Source organism: Oncorhynchus gorbuscha, unplaced genomic scaffold (genome assembly GCF_021184085.1).
Source record: "Oncorhynchus gorbuscha isolate QuinsamMale2020 ecotype Even-year unplaced genomic scaffold, OgorEven_v1.0 Un_scaffold_2559, whole genome shotgun sequence".
Taxonomy (NCBI): Eukaryota; Metazoa; Chordata; class Actinopteri; order Salmoniformes; family Salmonidae; genus Oncorhynchus; species Oncorhynchus gorbuscha.
Window position 1 is genome coordinate 43852 of NW_025747040.1, and position 17715 is coordinate 61566.

The 17715-nt window shown below is 45.8% G+C and overlaps 1 pseudogene; it reads left to right on the plus strand.

Annotated features, from left to right (window-relative positions):
* LOC124026070 overlaps nucleotides 1-16613 on the plus strand; it is a 47909-nt pseudogene extending 31296 nt beyond the window's left edge.
* The last annotated feature ends 1102 nt before the right edge of the window (nucleotides 16614-17715 follow it).

Sequence of the window (17715 nt, forward strand, 5' to 3'; positions counted from 1 at the left end):
TACACTCCCAGGCAGCCCTCCCCTCTTGTGGATAGTGAGTGGTACACTCCCAGGCAGCCCTCCCCTCTTGTGAGTAGTGAGTGGTACACTCCCAGGCAGCCCTCCCCTCTTGTGAGTAGTGAGTGGTACACTCCCAGGCAGCCCTCCTTCCTCTCTTCTCTCCTCACCACTACAGTCTTCAGTGTCTCCTCCCCTGTCCGTCTGTCGTGCTCCCTCACAGCATCCGTCTGTGTGTGTGTGTGTCCCTTCTTTAGCACAGAAGCTGTCTCCCTCCCTCTGAGCGAGGTCCAGTGTCCCTAACCACTCTGTCGATGCAGAATGGGGGTTCCAGTCCCTGTACTGGTGTCTTGCATGTCTGGCATCCCTCTGTCCGTCTGGTCAGCTCTCCATCTCCCTCCCTGGGCCGCCTGTCTCACTCTCACCAGGACACCAGTCATGTCTCTCATGGTCTCAGCTCCAGGAACTCCTGTATGTCTTACATGCTGTCTCCCTCCCTCTGTCCGTCTGTCTCTCTCATTTTCCCTCCGTCTTTCTCTCTCCATGTCCTCTCCATTTATGTCTTTCATTTTTATGTCTCTCTCCATGTCCCCTCTTTATGTCTTCATGTCTGTCTCCCTCCCTCTGTCCGTCTGTCTCTCTCCATCTCCCTCCCTCTTTCTGTCTTCTCTCCATGTCCCTCCCCTCTTTATGTCTTCATGTCTGTCTCTCTCTCCATGTCCCTCTCTTTATGTCTTCATGTCTGTCTCCCCTCCCCTCTGTCCGTCTGTCTCTCTCCATCTCCCTCCCTCCGTCTGTCTCTCTCTCCATGTCCCCTCTTGTTTATGTCTTCATGTCTGTCTCTCTCTCCATGTCCCTCTCTTTATGTCTTCATGTCTGTCTCCCTCCCTCTGTCCGTCTGTCTCTCTCCATCTCCCTCCCTCACCGTACAGCTGTCTCTCTCTCCCTCCCATCACGGTGTGTTTATGTCTTCATGTCTGTCTCCTCCCATGTCCCTCTCTTTATGTCTTCATGTCTGTCTCTCTCTCCATGTCCCTGTCTGTCTCTCTCTCCATGTCTCTCTTTATGTCTTCCCCTCTCCTCCTCCTTTGTCTGTCTCTCTCTCCATGTCCCTCTCTTTATGTCTCTGTATCTCCCTCCCTCTGTCTCTCCCTCTCCCTCCCTCCCTCCGTCTGTCTCTCTCTCCATGTCCCTCTCTTTATGTCTCCCCTCCCTCCCTCCCTCCCTCCCTCCCTCCCTCCCTCTGTCTGTCTCTCTCTCCATGTCCCTCTCTTTATGTCTCCCTCCCTCTCGCTCCATGTCCCTCTCTTTATGTCCCCTCCCTCCCTCCCTCCCTCCCTGTCTCCCTCCCTCCCTCCCTCCCTCTGTCTGTCTCTCTCTCTCTCCATGTCCCTGTCTTCATGTCTCCCTCCCTCCCTCTGTCTGTCTCTCTCTCTGTCTGTCTCTCTGTATTAGTTATTCTCCTCATGTTTAAAGTGGAATGTCTATTTGGTGATGCTTTGATGTTTGTGATCTGTGCTACTGCCATGGTTTTCTTTCAATAGGACTTTACTTTGTGTGTGTGTGTGTGTGTGTGTGTGTGTGTGTGTGTGTGTGTGTGTGTGTGTGTGTGTGTGTGTGTGTGTGTGTGTGTGTGTGTGTGTGTGTGTGTGTGACTCAGTCATATGATGAACCCATGCAGTTACACTCTGCTCCTTTTTGCTCCAACAGTTTGTCTATTGTCAGGAAACAGAAAAGGTCAGGTTGAAGGGATCTAAGTGTTGGTGACGTAGGTCACGGGAGCAATTCTACCAGTCAATAACTCCTCCATGAATGCAGTGATCACCAGTTACCTTAATATACATCACTGGTCAGGAATGTGCAGCAACGTTCTTACATAACATGTAGAGCTGATATGCCACATTAGAATCTAATTAGAATGCCCCCACGCAGACATAGACGGTCTGGGGTATCTGCTCTGGTGCTCACTGGACTGTGAACGATGTGTTCCACTGTTACCGGGCGACTTGCTGTGTCGCTATGGGTGATTTGGGGCGGCAGGGTAGCCTAGTGGTTAGAGCGTTGGACTAGTAACCGGAAGGTTGCAAGTTCAAATCCCCGAGCTGACAAGGTACAAATCTGTCGTTCTGCCCCTGAACAAGGCAGTTAACCCACTGTAGGCCGTCATTGAAAATAAGAATTTCTCCTTAACTGACTTGCCAAGTTAAATAAAGATAAAAATGTTGCAGGCAGCGATACTACTACCTGTCTGAAATGTGGGCCTTTTTTGTTGTTGTTGACGTTTTACTACTTAAATCAGTCTCTGCAGCGGAGTGAGGAGGGTGAGGAGGGTGAGGAGGGTAATTCGCTCGGTGGTGTGGGTAAAAATGCAGCACTGATATGCAGTAATAGCAGGAAAATGGCTTAAAGTGTCAGTCTATTCACTCCTTACTTTTACGCTCCCTTCAAAGGGTATTGATTTCTCTAGCTCTTAACCATTATAGTAAAGAGGCAGGGATTTAGAGTGAGACCAGCAGTAGGTCTACGTCCCAAATGGTACCCTATTCCTATATAGTGCACTACTTTTGATCAGGTCTCTGGTAGAAAGTAGTGCACTATGTAGGGTGACATTTGGGACGTACACTGTGGCTGCTATTGCGGAGATCAATGGCTTGCTGAGGTAAGCAGTGCTGTCTGAAACCGCTATGATTGGATTACTTGTGAGTACCACATCTGGTCAGGCCTGACGGGAGTTGGGACGGGGAGTTGGGACGGGAGTTGGGACAGGAGTTGGGACGGGAGTTGGGACGGAGTTGGGACGGGAGTTGGGACGGGGAGTTGGGACGGGAGTTGGGACGGGAGTTGGGACGGGAGGTGATATCTGAAGCGCAGGCTGCCCACACCTGACCAGAGTTTGGTGTGTGTGTGTTTTAAATTTTTAATTTCACCTTTATTTAACCAGGTAGGCTAGTTGAGAACAAGTTCTCATTTACAACTGCGACCTGGCCAAGATAAAGCAAAGCAGTGCAGTGTGTGTGCCAGTGTAGCCTAACTTGGCAGCCCACAGTAGCCTAACTTGGCAGCCCACAGTAGCCTAAGTAGCCTAACTTGGCAGCCCACAGTAGCCTAACTTGGCAACCCACAGTAGCCTAACTTGGCAGCCCACAGTAGCCTAACTTGGCAGCCCACAGTAGCCTAACTTGGCAGCTCACAGTAGCCTAACTTGGCAGCCCACATGGTGTAGATGAGTAGTATACAGCAACCTAACATGAGAGCTGAGGCTGGGGCCAGTGCTCTGCCTCCCCTCTCAGATCATAGCTAATATAATAGCTTTACATCTATGGCTCAGACCCTTTAGAACAGTGGTCAAAGTTATCATTAACCTAATAAAACCAGTTTGGTAGGAGTGAGGTTTGTGCAGAAGGCCTGAAACGTTATCACATCATATATTGGCTATATGCCTGTTCTGACAATATTGTTCCTCTCAGACCATATTATATATTTTGAAACTTAAGCATTAATAACAATACATCAGTTGGTGTAGAAGATGCTGAGCCTAAATTGAGATAATTGTGTTTTACTGGACTGATGGTACATGCATCTGATGGTCATGATGCTTTCAAGACAACTGGGAACTCTGGAAAAGCGAGATCAAATGATGACGTCCGTGAACATCAGGTCAGTAAGTCTGAGCTCTAGAAAGATGCCAGAGTTTCCCAGTTGGATGACCTTTCAAAAAAAAATTCCCTGGAGTTCCCAGTTGTCTTGAATGTACTGAAGTCAGACATTTCCAAGTTCCCAGTTGTCTTGAACACGGCATTAGTCTCAGCGGAGTGAGTGAGTGAGAGAGAGCAGCAGAGGGTCTGCCTCTCACAGTCCCTGCTCTCTCTTTCATTTCCTCGAGTATCAAACTTTGCCGGGGTCGTGGAATCTGTAGGGAGGCATGGTGATTTGAACTATCCGATTGGCCAGCGCAGTAGGCACCGTCGATTTAGCCACCGATCTCAAGAGTCCGCCGGGTTGGAGAAGTTTGTCTTTTCAGACAAATTAAATGGTTCAAACTGGGAACACTTCGTCTACCTGGTACATCAAGCTTTGTCTACCTGGTACATCAAGCTTTGTCTACCTGGTACATCAAGCTTTGTCTACCTGGTACATCAAGCTTTGTCTACCTGGTACATCAAGCTATGTCCACCTGGTACATCAAGTGCACCGACCGCCAACAGCACAACACGAAGAAAACAAAAGGAACGCAAGCCTTTATGCCTTTTATCTTTGGCTTTTCTACTGAAATGTTTGGTGATCCTCTAGAAATGCCTTGAAGATGGCGATCGACCGGTTGGTGAGCACTGCTTGGATAATACAGAGGAATGTAATGCACTGTAGCGGTCTCTGACCTTTTTCTTTCACTCTTCACAAGTCTATCAGTTGAGGGTGTATGACTGAATTCACTAGGCTTTACAGAATGTCACCACTGGTTGCCCTCTGAAACCCCCCTAACAAAGCTTGGTATTAAATAGAATTACATTTCTCTGAACATTTCATCTTGGTTCCTATTTATAGTGGTGACGCATGACTTGGAGAATGTTTATAACAGTGGAATTAGGAGCTGTAATAGAATGCTGTGTCTCTCCTTCCCTGGGGGTCAATAGAGAGGCTGGAGGGCTCATCATTATACATTTATCCTGCTGGGGGGGATAGGCTGTGTCTCTCCTTCCCTGGGGGTCAATAGAGAGGTTGGAGGGCTCATCATTATACATTTATCCTGCTGGGGGGGGGTAGGCTGTGTCTCTCCTTCCCTGGGGGTCAATAGAGAGGTTGGAGGGCTCATCATTATACATTTATCCTGCTCGGGGATTTAGGCTCTGATCAAAAGTATTGCACTATGGGGAATCTCTTCCACAGTCTGATATATATTTTAACACCCCTTCTCTCTCTCAGACATGGACATCATTCTCTCTGTCAGAAACCCATGGACATCATTCTCTCTCTCAGACATGGACATCATTCTCTATCTGTCAGAAAGCCATGGACATCATTCTCTCTCTGTCAGAAAGCCATGGACATCATTCTCTCTCTGTCAGAAAGCCATGGACATCATTCTCTCTCTGTCAGAAAGCCATGGACATCATTCTCTCTCTGTCAGAAAGCCATTGACATCATTCTCTCTCTGTCAGAAAGCCATGGACATCATTCTCTCTCTGTCAGAAAGCCATGGACATCATTCTCTCTCTGTCAGAAAGCCATTGACATCATTCTCTCTCTGTCAGAAAGCCATGGACATCATTCTCTCTGTCAGAAAGCCATGGACATCATTCTCTCTCTCAGAAAGCCATGGACATCATTCTCTCTCTGTCAGAAAGCCATGGACATCATTCTCTCTCTGTCAGAAAGCCATTGACATCATTCTCTCTCTGTCAGAAAGCCATGGACATCATTCTCTCTCTCAGAAAGCCATTGACATCATTCTCTCTCTGTCAGAAAGCCATGGACATCATTCTCTCTCTGTCAGAAAGCCATGGACATCATTTCTCTCTCAGAAAGCCATTGACATCATTCTCTCTCTGTCAGAAAGCCATTGACATCATTCTCTCTCTGTCAGAAAGCCATGGACATCATTCTCTCTCTGTCAGAAAGCCATGGACATCATTCTCTCTCTCAGAAAGCCATGGACATCATTCTCTCTCTCAGAAAGCCATTGACATCATTCTCTCTGTCAGAAAGCCATGGACATCATTCTCTCTCTGTCAGAAAGCCATGGACATCATTCTCTCTCTCTGTCAGAAAGCCATTGACATCATTCTCTCTCTGTCAGAAAGCCATGGACATCATTCTCTCTCTGTCAGAAAGCCATGGACATCATTCTCTCAGAAAGCCATGGACATCATTCTCTCTCTGTCAGAAAGCCATTGACATCATTCTCTCTCAGAAAGCCATGGACATCATTCTCTCTCAGAAAGCCATGGACATCATTCTCTCTCAGAAAGCCATGGACATCATTCTCTCTGTCAGAAAGCCATGGACATCATTCTCTCTCAGAAAGCCATGGACATCATTCTCTCTCTGTCAGAAAGCCATGGACATCATCTCTCTGTCAGAAAGCCATGGACATCATTCTCTCTCTCAGAAAGCCATGGACATCATTCTCTCTGTCAGAAAGCTATGGACATCATTCTCTCTCTGTCAGAAAGCCATGGACATCATCTCTCTGTCAGAAAGCCATGGACATCATTCTCTCTGTCAGAAAGCCATTGACATCATTCTCTCTCTGTCAGAAAGCCATGGACATCATTCTCTCTCTGTCAGAAAGCCATGGACATCATTCTCTCTCTGTCAGAAAGCCATGGACATCATTCTCTCTCTGTCAGAAAGCCATGGACATCATTTCTCTCTGTCAGAAAGCCATGGACATCATTCTCTCTCTGTCAGAAAGCCATGGACATCATTCTCTCTCTGTCAGAAAGCCATGGACATCATTCTCTCTCTGTCAGAAAGCCATGGACATCATTCTCTCTCTGTCAGAAAGCCATGGACATCATTTCTCTCTGTCAGAAAGCCATGGACATCATTCTCTCTGTCAGAAAGCCATGGACATCATTCTCTCTCTGTCAGAAAGCCATTGACATCATTCTCTCTCTGTCAGAAAGCCATGGACATCATTCTCTCTGTCAGAAAGCCATGGACATCATTCTCTCTGTCAGAAAGCCATGGACATCATTCTCTCTCTGTCAGAAAGCCATGGACATCATTCTCTCTCAGAAAGCCATGGACATCATTCTCTCTCTGTCAGAAAGCCATGGACATCATTCTCTCTCAGAAAGCCATGGACATCATTCTCTCTCTCAGAAAGCCATGGACATCATTCTCTCTCTGTCAGAAAGCCATGGACATCATTTCTCTCAGAAAGCCATGGACATCATTCTCTCTGTCAGAAAGCCATGGACATCATTCTCTCTCAGAAAGCCATGGACATCATTCTCTCTCTCAGAAAGCCATGGACATCATTCTCTCTGTCAGAAAGCCATGGACATCATTTCTCTCTGTCAGAAAGCCATGGACATCATTCTCTCTGTCAGAAAGCCATGGACATCATTCTCTCTCTGTCAGAAAGCCATGGACATCATTCTCTCTCTGTCAGAAAGCCATTGACATCATTCTCTGTCAGAAAGCCATGGACATCATTCTCTCTCTGTCAGAAAGCCATGGACATCATTCTCTCTCTGTCAGAAAGCCATGGACATCATTCTCTCTCTGTCAGAAAGCCATGGACATCATTCTCTCTCTGTCAGAAAGCCATGGACATCATTCTCTCTCTGTCAGAAAGCCATTGACATCATTCTCTCTGTCAGAAAGCCATGGACATCATTCTCTCTGTCAGAAAGCCATGGACATCATTCTCTCTCTCAGAAAGCCATGGACATCATTTCTCTGTCAGAAAGCCATGGACATCATTCTCTCTCTCAGAAAGTGGGACATCATCTCTGTCAGAAAGCCATGGACATCCTCTCTCTCTCAGAAAGCCATGGACATCATTCTCTCTCTCAGAAAGCCATGGACATCATTCTCTCTCAGAAAGGTTAACCATTTGTCAGAAAGCCAACTTCTCAGAAAGCCATGTTATCCTCTGGGATGTCATTCTCTATGAAAGCCATACATGTTACCTATGGGATGTTACCTGGGGTCACATCCATAATGTTACCTATGGGATGCACCATGGAAGGCCATAATGTTACCTATGGGATGTTACCATTTGGAAGGCCATAATGTTACCTATGGGATGTTACCTATGGAAGGCCATAATGTTACCTATGGGATGTTACCTATGGAAGGCCATAATGTTACCTATGGGATGTTACCAATGGAAGGCCATAATGTTACCTATGGATGTTACCTATGGAAGGCCATAATGTTACCTATGGGATGTTACCTATGGAAGGCCATAATGTTACCTATGGATGTTACCTATGGAAGGCCATAATGTTACCTATGGGATGTTACCTATGGAAGGCCATAATGTTACCTATGGATGTTACCTATGGAAGGCCATAATGTTACCTATGGATGTTACCTATGGAAGGCCATAATGTTACCTATGGAAGGCCATAATGTTACCTATGGGATGTTACCTATGGAAGGCCATAATGTTACCTATGGAAGGCCATTATGTTACCTGTACTATTGTAGTGGTGTCTTGTTAGTATCCTGTAGTACTGTAGTGGTATCCTGTAGTATTGTAGTGGTGTCTTGTTAGTATCCTGTAGTATTGTAGTGGTATCTTGGTAGTATCCTGTAGTATTGTAGTGGTATATTTTAGTATCCTGTAGTATTGTAGTGGTATCTTGTTAGTATCCTGTAGTACTGTAGTGGTATCTTGTTAGTATCCTGTAGTATTGTAGTGGTATCTTGTTAGTATCCTGTAGTACTGTAGTGGTATCTTGTTAGTATCCTGTAGTACTGTAGTGGTATCTTGTTAGTATCCTGTAGTACATTAGGGGTATCTTGTTACTATCCTGTAGTACTGTAGTGGTATCCTGTAGTACTGTAGTGGTATCTTGTTAGTATCCTGTAGTACTGTAGTGGTATCCTGTAGTATTGTAGTGGTATCTTGTTAGTATCATGTAGTACTGTAGTGGTATCCTGTAGTACTGTAGTGGTATCCTGTAGTACTGTAGTGGTATCCTGTAGTACTGTAGTGGTATCTTGTTAGTATCCTGTAGTACTGTAGTGGTATCCTGTAGTATTGTAGTGGTATCGTGTTAGTATCATGTAGTACTGTAGTGGTATCCTGTAGTACTGTAGTGGTATCCTGTAGTACTGTAGTGGTATCCTGTAGTATTGTAGTGGTATCTTGTTACTATCCTGTAGTACTGTAGTGGTATCTTGTTAGTATCCTGTAGTTCTGTAGTGGTATCTTGTTAGTATCCTGTAGTACTGTAGTGGTATCTTGTTAGTATCCTGTAGTACTGTATTGGTATCTTGTTAGTATCCTGTAGTACTGTAGTGGTATCTTGTTAGTATCCTGTAGTACTGTAGTGGTATCTTGTTAGTATCTTGTAGTATTGTAGTGGTATCTTGTTAGTATCCTGTAGTGGTATCCTGTAGTACTGTAGTGGTATCTTGTTAGTATCCTGTAGTACTGTAGTGGTATCTTGTTAGTATCCTGTAGTACTGTAGTGGTATCTTGTTAGTATCCTGTAGTATTGTAGTGGTATCTTGTTACTATCCTGTAGTACTGTAGTGGTATCTTGTTAGTATCCTGTAGTTCTGTAGTGGTATCTTGTTAGTATCCTGTAGTATTGTAGTGGTATCTTGTTAGTATCCTGTAGTATTGTAGTGGTATCTTGTTAGTATCCTGTAGTACTGTAGGGGTATCCTGTAGTATTGTAGTGGTATCCAGTAGTACTGTAGTGGTATCCTGTAGTATTGTAGTGGTATCTTGTTAGTATCCTGTAGTATTGTAGTGGTATCGTGTTAGTATCCTGTAGTACTGTAGGGGTATCTTGTTAGTATCCTGTAGTATTGTGGTGGTATCTTGTTAGTATCCTGTAGTATTGTAGTGGTATCTTGTTAGTATCCTGTAGTACTGTAGTGGTATCTTGTTAGTATCCTGTACTATTGTAGTGGTATCTTGTTAGTATCCTGTAGTACTGTAGTGGTATCTTGTTAGTATCCTGTACTATTGTAGTGGTATCTTGTTAGTATCCTGTAGTACTGTAGTGGTATCTTGTTAGTATCCTGTAGTATTGTAGTGGTATCTTGTTAGTATCCTGTAGTACTGTAGTGGTATCTTGTTAGTATCCTGTAGTATTGTAGTGGTATCTTGTTAGTATCCTGTAGTACTGTAGTGGTATCTTGTTAGTATCCTGTAGTATTGTAGTGGTATCTTGTTAGTATCCTGTAGTACTGTAGTGGTATCTTGTAGTACTGTAGTGGTAACTTGTTAGTATCCTGTGGTATTGTAGTGGTATCTTGTTAGTATCCTGTAGTACTGTAGTGGTATCTTGTTAGTATCCTGTACTATTGTAGTGGTATCTTGTTAGTATCCTGTAGTACTGTAGTGGTATCTTGTTAGTATCCTGTAGTATTGTAGTGGTATCTTGTTAGTATCCTGTAGTACTGTAGTGGTATCTTGTTAGTATCCTGTACTATTGTAGTGGTATCTTGTTAGTATCCTGTAGTACTGTAGTGGTATCTTGTTAGTATCCTGTAGTACTGTAGTGGTATCTTGTTAGTATCCTGTAGTACTGTAGTGGTATCTTGTTAGTATCCTGATACTGTAGTATCACAAGAAAGGGTTGTTAGCTGAGATAAAAAGGTCACAGAATAGTCTCTCTGGCCAGACTCAGGGTGCTAGTCTCTGCACGCTCCACACAGAGGTGTCTCTGGCTCAGGGCTCTGTGAGGAGACTCTACAGTAAGGATGGTGTCTCTGGCTCAGGGCTCTGTGAGGAGACTCTACAGTAAGGATGGTGTTTCTGAGCCAGTAAGGACTCAGGGCTCTGTGAGGAGACTCTACAGTAAGGATGGTGTCTCTGGCTCAGGGCTCTGTGAGGAGACTCTACAGTAAGGATGGTGTCTCTCAGGGCTCTGTGAGGAGACTCTACAGTAAGGATGGTGTCTCTGGCTCAGGGCTCTGTGAGGAGACTACAGTAAGGATGGTGTTTCTGGCCAGACTCAGGGCTCTGTGAGGAGACTCTACAGTAAGGATGGTGTCTCTGGTTCAGGGCTCTGTGAGGAGACTCTACAGTAAGGAGCTCAGGGCTCTGTGAGGAGACTACAGTAAGGATGGTGTCTTCTCAGGGCTCTGTGAGGAGACTCAGGGCTCTGTGAGGAGACTCTACAGTAAGGATGGTGTCTCTGGCTCAGGGCTCTGTGAGGAGACTCTACAGTAAGGATGGTGTCTCTGGCCAGGAGACTCAGGGGCTCTCATTAGTAAGGATGGTGTCTGGCCAGACTCAGGGCTCTCATTATAATAGTGAGAAGACATTTATCTGATATCTGTAGGATGATGTTGATCATTATAATAGTGAGAAGACATTTATCTGATGATATCTGTAGGATGATGTTGATCATTATAATAGTGAGAAGACATTTATCTGATTTAAAAGTCTAACTACAGGTTGCATCCCAAACTGTATGTATGTGGTCAATGGATTTGGGGTCACTAGAAAAGAGCAGAGGCTACTCTGACAAAAAGCTGCCACTTCCTATACAGCTTAACAGGGATACCAAACAACGACTTGTTTATATTCAGTAACTGTACAGTAAACTATACAGTAACTATATAGTGACTTATACAGTAACTATATAGTGACTTATACAGTGACTTATACAGTAACCTATACAGTGACTTATACAGTAACTATATAGTGACTTATACAGTGACTTATACAGTAACCTATACAGTGACTTATACAGTAACTATATAGTGACTTATACAGTGACTTACACAGTGACCTACAGTGACTTATACAATAACCTATACAGTAACTATATAGTGACTTATACAGTGACTTATACAGTAACTATACAGTGACTTATACAGTAACTATACAGTGACTTATACAGTAACTATACAGTGACTTATACAGTAACCTATACAGTAACTATACAGTGACTTATACAGTGACTTACACAGTGACCTACAGTGACTTATACAGTAACTATATAGTGACTTATACAGTGACTTACACAGTGACCTACATAGTGACCTACACAGTGACCTTCACAGTGCAGATTTGTGAAACATGTTTCCATTAAATAATGGAAGACTGAGGCGTCATCATTTGACTGTGACTTGTTCTTATGTCTATCCAGAGGGTATCACTGACCTCCATAGAAATGTACTAGACCTCATCTACTGTCTTTTCAATGGCTGCTTCCGTGAGAGCAAGTCAACCCTCTATCCACCTCTATGTTTACGTGTCCTGTACTTCCTGTTTCCCCCCAGCCGAGCTGGACTCTGAGCACGCCAGAAGGTGCTGGACATGGAGCACGCCCAGCAGGGGAAGCTGAAGGAGAGGCAGAAGTACTTTGAAGAAGCTTTCCAACAGGACATGGATCAGTACCTCTCTACTGGCTACCTGCAGATCACTGACAGAAGAGGTGAGCTGGAACCCAGAACACACACTGTGCGGCTCCCCTTTTTATAGTGCACTGCTTTGGACCATAGCACTACGGGCCCTGGGAAGTAGTGCACTTACGGGCCTGTAGGAAATAGGGGTCCATTTGGAACACTACCTCTGTTGATACGGCAGGGGGCGGCAGGGTAGCCTAGTGGTTAGAGTGGAGGGCGGCAGGGTAGGTTAGAGTGGGGCGGCAGGGCAGCCTAGTGGGGTGGAGCAGGGTAGCCTAGTGGTTAGAGTGGAGGGGCGGCAGGGTAGCCTAGTGGTTAGAGGGAGGGGCGGCAGGGTAGCCTAGTGGTTAGAGTGGAGGGGCGGCAGGGTAGCCTAGTGGTTAGAGTGGAGGGGCGGCAGGGTAGCCTAGTGGTTAGAGTGGAGGGGCGGCAGGGTAGCCTAGTGGTTAGAGGGAGGGGCGGCAGGGTAGCCTAGTGGTTAGAGTGGAGGGGGCAGGGTAGCCTAGTGGTTAGAGGGAGGAGCGGCGGCAGGGTAGCCTAGTGGTTAGAGTGGAGGGGCGGCAGGGTAGCCTAGTGGTTAGAGTGGAGAGGCGGCAGGGTAGCCTAGTGGTTAGAGTGGAGGGGCGGCAGGGTAGCCTAGTGGTTAGAGTGGAGGCGGAGGGTAGCCTAGTGGTTAGAGTGGAGGGGCGGCAGGGTAGCCTAGTGGTTAGAGTGGAGGGTTGGCAGGGTAGCCTAGTGGTTAGAGTGGAGGGCGGCAGGGTAGCCTAGTGGTTAGAGTGGAGGGGCGGCAGGTAGCCTAGTGGTTAGAGCGTTGGACTAGTAACCGAAAGGTTGCTAGATCGAATCCCTGAGCTGACAAGATAAAAATCTGTCGTTCTGCCCCTGAACAAGGTAGTTAACCCACTGTTTCTAGGCCGTCATTGAAAATAAGAATTTGTTCTTAACTGACTTGCCAAGTTAAATAAAGATAAAATTAAAATAATAAACGTTGCAGAAGGTCAAAGGCTCATTTAAAAAGGTTGACTTGTGTTTTAAGAGGATATTTTCTGTATTGACTTTGGTCTGGTGTAACTGCTGTTTTGGTGTAGATTCTATGACTTTTCCCTTGTTCTGCCCTGTCTGGGACATTGAGCTTTACAATAACCAGTGATGCTACGCCGGTTAATGGACTGTTTCCTACGTCTTTTATTGTGCTTCCCCTTCCTGCTTTCATCATACTTGAGGTATGATAGTGCTGTCTGTCTGTGTGTCTCATGTCAGAGCTGTATTGTCTGTAACAGTGACGTGTGTGTATATTCAGTGTTGTGCTGTTGTACGGTCTGTCCGTCTGTAACAGTGATGTGTGTATCTTCAGTGTTGTACTGTCTGTCAGTCTGTAACAGTGACGGGTGTGTGTGTGTGTGTGTGTGTGTGTGTGTGTGTGTGTGTGTGTGTGTGTGTGTGTGTGTGTGTGTGTGTGTGTGTGTGTGTGTGTGTGTGTGTGTGTGTGTGTGTGTGTGTGTGTGTGTGTGTGTGTATCTTCAGTGTTGTACTGTCTGTCAGTCTGTAGCAGTGATGTGTGTGTGTATCTTCAGTGTTGTACTGTCTGTCAGTCTGTAGCAGTGATGTGCGTGTGTATCTTCAGTGTTGTACTGTCTGTCAGTCTGTAGCAGTGATGTGTGTGTGTATCTTCAGTGTTGTACTGTCCGCCAGTCTGAGGTTCTGAATTGGTCATTCCGTGATTCCTCACCCCATCTCCTCACCTCCCTTTCAACCACATTGGAGGATAAGTTCCGAGGTTCCTTGTGAGAAATGGAGGCAGGATGGGATTGCGGAACAGTAGCGGTGTGGTGCAGCTGCAGTGTGAAGTGACGCTGGCTGTCCACAGGGCCAATAGGTGCATGTCTTCCACAGGTGGGCTGGAACAGATAGGTCGGAGCATGTCTTCCACTCTGGAGGTGAACTGACCTCCCTCACTGACGTTATGGAACAGATGACCTCCTCACTCACCTCAGGTGGTTATCAACAGCCTGACCTCCTCACTCACCTCAGGTAGTTATCAACAGCCTGACCTCCTCACTCACCTCAGGTAGTTATCAACAGCCTGACCTCCTCACTCACCTCAGGTAGTTATCAACAGCCTGACCTCCTCACTCACCTCAGGTAGTTATCAACACAGTGCACTCTGTATGGAATAACCAACTCAGTGGCCTTGTGGTTAGTGTCCTCCCTGAAATTGGAGGATTGGGAGTAGCTTCACGCTATGGAAACAGGAGATAGACTAGTGTCCTGTCCAGGAGGTGTACTGGTACATCAAGCTGCCTCATTACAGAAACAGGAGATAGACTAGTGTCCTGTCCAGGGGGTGTCCTGGTACATAAAGCTGCCTCACTACAGAAACAGGAGATAGACTAGTGTCCTGTCCAGGGGGTGTCCTGGTACATCAAGCTGTCTCACTACAGAAACAGGAGATAGACTAGTGTCCTGTCCAGGGGTGTCCTACAGAAACAGGAGGACTACATAAAGCTGCCTCACTACAGAAACAGGAGATAGACTAGTGTCCTGTCCAGGGGGTGTCCTGGTACATCAAGCTGTCTCACTACAGAAACAGGAGATAGACTAGTGTCCTGTCCAGGAGGTGTCCTGGTACATCAAGCTGTCTCACTACAGAAACAGGAGATAGACTAGTGTCCTGTCCAGGAGGTGTCCTGGTACATCAAGCTGTCTCACTACAGAAACAGGAGATAGACTAGTGTCCTGTCCAGGAGGTGTCCTGGTACATCAAGCTGTCTCACTACAGAAACAGGAGATAGACTAGTGTCCTGTCCAGGGGTGCATCAAGCTGTCTCACTACAGAAACAGGCTTGCAGAAGGCTTGCTACTTATTTGTATTAATTTATGTAGGGAATAGGGTGCAATTTGGGGGACACCATTTGTTGATATCATGTAGCCACCAATGGTACAGAGACAGTATGACTAATGCTATCACGTAGCCACCAACGGTACAGAGACAGTATGGCTAATGCTATCACGTAGCCAACCAGACAGTATGGCTAATGCAGAGACAGTATGGCTAATGCTATCACGTAGCCACCAACGGTACAGAGACAGTATGGCTAATGCTATCACGTAGCCACCAACGGTACAGAGACAGTATGGCTAATGCTATCACGTAGCCATCAACGGTACAGAGACAGTATGGCTAATGCTATCACGTAGCCACCAACGGTACAGAGACAGTATGGCTAATGCTATCACGTAGCCACCAACGGTACAGAGACAGTATGGCTAATGCTATCACGTAGCCACCAATGGTACAGAGACAGTATGGCTAATGCTATCACGTAGCCATCAACGGTACAGAGACAGTATGGCTAATGCTATCACGTAGCCATCAACAGTACAGAGACAGTATGGCTAACGCTATCACGTAGCCACCAACGGTACAGAGACAGTATGGCTAATGCTATCACGTAGCCACCAACGGTACAGAGACAGTATGACTAACGCTATCACGTAGCCATCAACAGTACAGAGACAGTATGGCTAATGCTATCACGTAGCCACCAACGGTACAGAGACAGTATGGCTAATGCTATCACGTAGCCACCAACGGTACAGAGACAGTATGGCTAATGCTATCACGTAGCCACCAACGGTACAGAGACAGTATGACTAATGCTATCACGTAGCCACCAACGGTACAGAGACAGTATGACTAATGCTATCACGTAGCCATCAACAGTACAGAGACAGTATGGCTAATGCTATCACGTAGCCATCAACAGTACAGAGACAGTATGACTAATGCTATCACGTAGCCATCAACAGTACAGAGACAGTATGGCTAATGCTATCACGTAGCCACCAACTGTACAGAGACCGTATTCGCTTGTGTCCATTTAGTCATGTAATTAAGTGCGTTGCTAGCGAGCCACTTTCTTATGAACGCATGGTATCAAAGCATGCGCGTGCGTCACCCTGGTGATAACAGAGTTGTGTTGTCACGAGTTCAAACAAAACAGAGGTTATACACTGCAGCACACTAGAATCACATGATGAAACATGTGGTTGAGTCCCAAATGGAACCCTGTATCCCATATATGGGCAGAGCCGTGATGTTGGACTGATCCCCTCTCCTCCCTCCTGTCCCCCAGGTCCAGACCCTGAGTCGTTGTCCTCTGAGATCTCCCTGCGGGTGCCCACCCAGGCGGAACTGAGGAACAAGCCGTCTTCCTTCTCCTCCATGGAGCCAGGCTCAGCCAGCCAGGACACCAGCCTGGGGAGTGCCAGGACACCAGCCAGGACACCAGCCTGGGGGAGTGCCAGGAGGGGAGGGCAGCGAGGCCAGCGGAGACGGAGACCAGCCCCTGGTACTGCCAGACGAGGAGGAAGTGCAGGCCGACACAGCCCTGGTGTCGTTGCCCGAGGCAGAGACGTTCAAGAACTCTGACGACAGCGACTCGCAGGCCTCTTAGGAGCCGTCACAGAGCTGCCCCCTGGATGAGACTGGCTCTAGGGGGTATAGGGTAGCTCCTAGACGCTGATCTGGGGCTCCGTTTTGCATTTTTCCCCAAAGAAACTTTTTTCTTTTCTGTTTTTTTATAACTGAAATGTAGCTTCCTTCCTTGTATCCAATTATATCTAAGTAAATAATAATAAAGTTGTTTAAAATGTTCAAGGGACTGCATTCTTCAGACATTACACTGGGAGTTTAAACCAAAGCTTTGAAGTCAATAACTAGAATAGCTTGGTGGTTCTTAAACACAGAGATGTTTGGGCGGGATGCTTGGAGGGTACAGACACACGGCACTGAGAAGAACACATTTGGATAGACACTGTCAAACCTTTTATTCAACCTTAATGGGTACTAACAAATAAAATAGAAAATAAAACGGTCATTGTCCAACTTGAATCAGCATGGAAGGGAAACAGAATCAGAGAAATGAGACGGTCGGCTGTAATGAGCCTGTTGTAAAAAAAACAACCAAAACATTAAGCTTTTAAAAAAACATCCAACTCTGTATATATGTGAACTTCGAAAATGGCTAGTTTTTGTAAGGGGTCTCAACAAGCTGATTTGAAAGGACTCTTGTCGCGAGGCTGGAGTGCAACAACAGGAGTTACTCCTTCTGTACATAGTAGATTTTAGCATTTTTTATTATTCTTCTACTTATTTTCCCTTTTCATAAAAAAAAGTTTAGGTAAAAAACGAGGGGATTCAAACTATGCAGCACTTCTCCATACTTGTTACCAGGGCAACCCGGGCCCCATACAACTAATGTCCAACACGGTTGACACAAGGGTTGTGATACAATGTATTTATTTTTTTGTCTGCACAAAAAATGTTTACACAACCATTTCACCGTCTCCACAACACTTGTAATTCTAGATTTGTTTTGTATCACAACCCTTGTTTATACGGGGCCACAGAAGTAACTGGTGGTGGAGGGGGGAGGGAGGGTGGTAAAGGCTTTTCTTCATAAATCCCCTACTCCAAAACACTGCATTCCATTCCTTAAAAGGCTCAGGTACATGTATCTTTAGACAATGACAATGTTTTATACGTACAATGCTGTTGTGGTTTTCAGTTTTTGTTCTTTGATAAAAACACCTGGACTGTGACTCTCCCAAATGGCACCCTATTCCCTATATAGTGCCCTTGGGGCTCGGGTCAAAATTAGT